Here is a 6,202-nt window from a genome sequence, read left to right as displayed (position 1 = left end):
GTTTTCTCTCTGGTTCTTTCTTCCAGTTTTCGTACAGAATGTCGAAATAAGACGAAGGAGACGATTAAAAAGGCAGTTGGGCGGTTTAGGCCCGAGAAACTGCGGTTCTTAAACCGTCACCAACACTCCGTGTATTCCACGCGCAGATTCCACGCGCGGCTCTTAAACCGTTACCGACACCCCGCGCTATAAGCCGTTCCAGCGCGAGTTTTTCCACTATTCAGACTTTAACTGTTCCCGCCAGTTTCACTTAGGCAAAAATCGAGCTAGAGCCGACTGATCCAGTCAACAACTCTAACCGGCTTGTCCGAATCAGACTGATTCTACTGAATCAGCTCATCTCAGCTTAGCTGACAGTCTTAACCGCCTTGCCTGATTTCAGACGATCGCTGTCTAGCCGACCAGTTCAACCGTCTTGTCCGAATCCAACAAAACTTGTCCGGATCCGACCATCGCTGCCCGAAAATTCCGCTTTGCCTGGATTTTCATCGAGTTGTCCGAACATCCTGAGTTTCAACAAACCGAACGGCTGGTCCAATAACCCGAGCGTAAGACCGATTGATGGAGCTTTGTCCGGCTCAAAAACAGATCCGTTCCTAGCTTTAATCGGGTTCATGGTTCCGCTCTAGTCGCTACTAATCAGGCGCCGATCCAAGTTCTCCCATCCACCCACGGAAAGTCCTTCGAACTCTGATCAGCTCTTTCTAGCATCATCCAATCCATTCAAAACGTTCTCTCAGTCCGACCAGTCAGTCCTCAGATCATCCTAACATCGATCTTCGGAACACGGTCGCTACAAAGAGCCCCCCGTAGTGCATAGCATTTCGTATCATACTTGCTGGACGTTGCATGCTGCTTTAAAGAAAGCTCTTCATGATGACGAATATGAAGAGTTGGGAGTTTTCATCAAGTTCCAAGAGCTGAGATTTGATTGGGCTTCAAGGCTGGTTCACTACATGCTCGGTTTCCAGCTGGACATAAAGAAGAAGTATGAGCTGTGGAGTCTCGTTGGTCCAGAACCTGTGAGGTTTTCACTATTAGAGTTTGAAAACCTCACTGGTCTAAACTGCGAGTACATCGAGGACCTTGAGAGACCTCACTCTATTGTTACAAAGGAGTTGACTTCTTTTTGGGAGATGCTGAGAGTTGATGTCGAAGCTGGGCCATCTACTCAGGAGATAATAGCAGCACTTGAGAGATGCGAAGGGTGGTCTCGGGATGATCGCAAGCGGCTTGCGTACCTTGCCATCTTCACTGGATACATTGAAGGGAGAAAGTATTCAACCCCTACACGGGTTAGTCTGACAGGGCTAGTGATGGAGCTAGAACGGTTTTAGAATTATCCATGGGGGAGAGTCGCGTTTAAGGTGCTGATGGACTCTGTGAAGGGCAGAGATATTTTGGGTTGTTACACTATTAATGGGTTTGCGCAAGCTCTCCAGGTCTGGGTGTACGCAGCTCTTCCGGAATTGGGTGCTACTTTTGGTAATCCTCTCCCAAACAATACGTCTCCACCGATACTGGCTTACAAGGGTCGCAAATGACGCATACAGTTTAAAGAGGCTATCGTCAGTCAGGTATTTACTTCAATCTGGACGACTTCGCAGAAGACTTATAATTAAGTCATCTGATAAGTCTTCTAACTGGACGACTTAGTAGACGACTTAATTATAAGTCGTCTACTAAGTCGTCCAACTTGAAGACTTTCTAGACGACTTAATTATAAGTCGTCTGCGAAGTCTTTTCTTTCCATCTTTCTTAATCCATCAAATATCTAAGTTCATATCTTCTATTTACTGCAGACTAGGGTGATCAACTTTTTTCTGAAGTACATGGGTCAAATGTTTCCAAAATGGGATTTTGATGTTGAGGACACGCTCGCGGAGAACATAATTAAACTCATGTTTGTGAAGAAACCGTGGAAGTGGACCATGGATTGCTGGGAAGTCACCGGTACTTGGGTCAATACAAACCCGACGGTTGTGAGTCCAGCGAAGAAAAAGGTAGTGAAGGAAGACAGTACAAGACCTCGGAAGAAAGCTCGTAAAGAGGCACCTGCTGAAGCTAGTGAAGAGGCAGCTGCAGAGGTTAGTGAAGAGGTGACTGTGACTGTTGGTGGGTTGACAAAAGAGGATATTAAAACCATGTTCAAGGACATAGCTGATGCCATGAGGGAAGGGTTTGGGACGTGCCTTAAGGAGATCAAGTATCTGTCGGAAAGGGTGGAAGCTGTGGAGAAGAAGGTTGGTATCGCCACAAAACGGAAAGGGACATCATCTCAAAACACTACCTCTCCACCTAAACCGACGCTCGAACCCGGGGTTAGTAACGAATCCTCTCCCAACAAGAGATTGACTAGACAAAGTCTTAAGAATAAGAATTGAAAAGTTGCATTTGCTTTGTTTCTTGTATGTCAGAACATGTGTGCTTTGTTTATAGTGTATGGATATTATATATGTATTTTGTTTCATGTTTGAAGACACTCATTGGTTATTATTGTTTGAAATGGATCTTTGGTTATTATTGTATAAACCCATCTTGTATATTTCAGAGTGAAAGTGTTAATGGGACGAACGCGGGAAGGAAGAGCTTGGCGGAGTATAAAGGTCCATATGTGCCCGCAGATGTGCCCGCAGATGTGCCCGCAGCTGTGCCCGCAGATGCTAGTTCCTCAGAAGATAAAGCTCCAGAACCGAGCCTTGTTCTATTGGACAAAAATCAATCCACTGTTTCAGATTTACAGAAGGAGGATGCTAGATATCTAGAAAAGAGGGATGCTGCTATGGCACTTTGCCGTGCAAAGAGTGATCGAACAAGGAAACTTGCTGCCTCACATCAATCTCCTTATACGGCAAACAGCATGGCCAGAGTGATCATTTCAAACAGAAAGCTTTATCCAGGCTATAATCCTTTTGCACCAATTGAGAAGAAGAAGTTGAAGGAGCTCGCTGATTGGTTGAAATCTTGTCCATAAGTGTTTACTTTTTCCATAATAGCTTGAATTCACATAATAGCTTGCTTTTCCCATAAAACCTGATTGCTTTTCAACATTTTGTGTTTGCAGTCATTATAGAACATCTCTCCATAAAAAACCACGTAAAGTAGAACTTGGTGGTATCAAATCCTCCGAACCTCCCTAGAGTGGCTGAAGGACTGTGTAAGTCTTCTGCTATGACGTAGACGACTTACTTGTAAGTCGTCTAGTAAGTCTTCTACGTAGACGATTTATCAGACGACTTAATTCGTCTACGACTTACTTGTAAGTCGTTTGGTAAGTCGTCTACGTAGAAGACTTACCAGTAAGTCGTCTGATATCTTCTGACTTGTACTCTATTTTATATGCAGCATATTGATGCTTGGATTAATGTGCTGAAGAAGAGGTACGACGCTAACCCACAACATTTCAGGAGCGAGAGAATGTGCTTCCTTGATCATCTCTTTGCTCAGCAATGGAGATTCAACTTCAAGAATTTTAAGGACTCGAAGCCCGATCACAACGGTTTAGGAAGAAGACTCCCTGGTGGGGCGTGGAATTATTATGCAGGCACTATACCATCATTTTGCCAATCAAACAAGGTTTGGGGGACGGATATGGATGATATCTATGCACCAGTAAACTTCGCCGACAGTCATTGGATTGATATGTGGATAGAGTTTAGTAAAAAAGACTTTGCTAAGGCCAACGAGAAGAGTATGAGGGATAAGATGGCAGTGGATATATTTCAAGAGCTTCCTAACGCGCATGAGTTCGAAAACAAGGACATGGATGACAACCTGGGTGCGTATGACGGGTGATAAACAGGCCACGTTAGATTATTTTGTATTATAGATTAGGCTGATGTGTGTATTTGAACTTGATCCCTATTTTGTATTTGAACTTGATCCCTATTTTGTAACTATATTCTGCGCAGAAGACTTACAGTTAAGTCGTCTGGAATGTTGGACGACTTAACTATAAGTAGTCTAGAAAGTCTTCTGAGCAGTGACCTTTTATAACTATATTTCAGATAATATAAAGGGCAGGACCATCTCAAATTTGTTTGGTAGTGCAATTTGACAAAGAAGTTGACTCAGATAAGTTCATAACACAAATTTTTAGTACATAGACTGAACACTGGACGACTAACTTGAAGGTGTTCTGGAAGAAAAAACCCTGGACGACTAACTGGACGACCTTCTGGACGACTTAAATGAAGGTCTTCTGGAAGACTAAACACTGGACGACTAACTTGAAGGTCTTCTGGAAAAAAAAACCCTGGACGACTAACTGGACGACCTTCTGGACGACTTAATTGAAGGTCTTCTGGAAGACTAATCACTGGACGACTAACTTGAAGGTCTTCTGGAAGAATAAACCCTGGACGACTAACTGGACGACCTTCTGGACGACTTAATCGAAGGTCTTCTGGAAGACTAATCATTGGACGACTAACTTGAAGGTCTTCTGGAAGAAAAAACCCTGGACGACTAACTGGACGACCTTCTGGACGACTTAATTGAAAGTCTTCTGGAAGACTAATCACTGGACGACTTACATTGTGGTTTCGTATGACCAGTTTCCTTGCATTTTGAGCATCTATAAACCCTGTATTGCTTTCGGGGTTTGCGTCCTCTCATCCTGGATAGCTCCAACCAAGATTGCCATCTTGATTTCTTCTGTCTTCCCGGACCACGCTTTACTTCCGGAGGAAAGCATGTGCGTTCCTCAACTTGTTGTCCAACACAAGGATATATATTCTCTGAGTATCCTGCAAACAGAAAATCCTTTGAGTACACTGGACATACTAGTGTGGAGATATGCAAACCAACAGATGTTCCAGCAGCTATAGCATGAGAGCAAGGTATTTTCTCCACTGCATAGACACCACAATCACACTTTCCATGTTCCAAATCAACCACACAGTCCATTTTCCCACCTTTTACAAAGACATCCATCAATTGGTTGTACCGTCATCGTATCCGCTATCTCCGATCGAACAGCAAGCAAGTATTCAACACCTCGACTATGTTGAGTTGGGAGACTCAAAGCATCTTCTCTCCTTTTCCAAAACCAATTTCCTAGCTTCTCCCTTATGAACTCCAACAGGAACTTAACCGGAAATCCTCTAGCTCGCTTCAGAGTGGAATTAATAGATTCAGCGATGTTGCTTGTCTTTATGTTGTACCTGTCCCCCTGACAATAAACCCTTGACCATAGGCTGACGTCGGCATTCTCCAAATACGTTGCAAGGTCCGGGTTTGCACTCCTTACACTACAAGAAAACAGCGGTATTCTGACGGACATTCCGACGGAAAATGAAATCCTCGGAATATCCCGAGGAATTTCCGAGGAAATTCCGAGGAAGCACAAAATTGGGTTTCCTCGGAATTTCCTCGGAATATACCGACGGAATTCCAAGGAAATATCAGTCCGTCGGAATATTCCGAGGAAATTCCGAGGAAAAATGTGTTCATCGGAAAAAACCGATGAATTCCGAGGAAATATTATAGCCGTTGGGGGATTTTACAAAATTCTGAGGAAATTCCGACGAACTAGCCTTTTCCGTCAGAATTCCGTCGGAATTTCCTCGGTCTGTCGGCAGGATTTAAACTATAAATACAAGCACTCCTCTTCCTCTTCATTCACTCCATATCTTCATCCTCCCTCTTACTCTATTTACACATGAATTTGATTCATAAAAAATATGTCTTCTTCAAATTATTTTCGTTCTTGGATCGATCGACCTCATTTGGATCCGAACACGAGATTGCTTACGGAAGAATACCAACGAGGTATAACCGAATTCATGGGGTTAGTTCACCGACAACCGGAAGCAAAAACAGGTATGTTAAGATGTCCTTGCTCTAATTGTAAAAATAGAAAGGTTATTAAAGAGTGGGATGTTTGGACTCATCTATATTTGAGTGGGTTTACACGAAGTTACAAAATTTGGTATCATCATGGGGAAACTGATTATGAACATGGTAGTACTAGCGAACCTCAGCCAGCGGTTAGATTAGAAGAACCAATTAGAACGGATGTAGATTATGGTGTAGGTACTGAGCAGATGGTAAATGATCATTTTAGAGGGGAAGATTTACCCAATGCAGAAGCTAGGAGATTTTATGATATGTTGGATGCTGGAAAGCAACCATTGTACGAAGGTTGCAGAGATGGTCATTCAGCTTTATCATCTGCTACAAGATTGATGGGCATTAAAAC

The sequence above is a fragment of the Brassica napus genome, chromosome C7 (assembly GCF_020379485.1).
Source record: "Brassica napus cultivar Da-Ae chromosome C7, Da-Ae, whole genome shotgun sequence".
NCBI lineage: Eukaryota > Viridiplantae > Streptophyta > Magnoliopsida > Brassicales > Brassicaceae > Brassica > Brassica napus.
The sequence above is the reverse complement of the archived record's forward strand: the minus strand, read 5'-3'. Positions refer to the sequence as shown.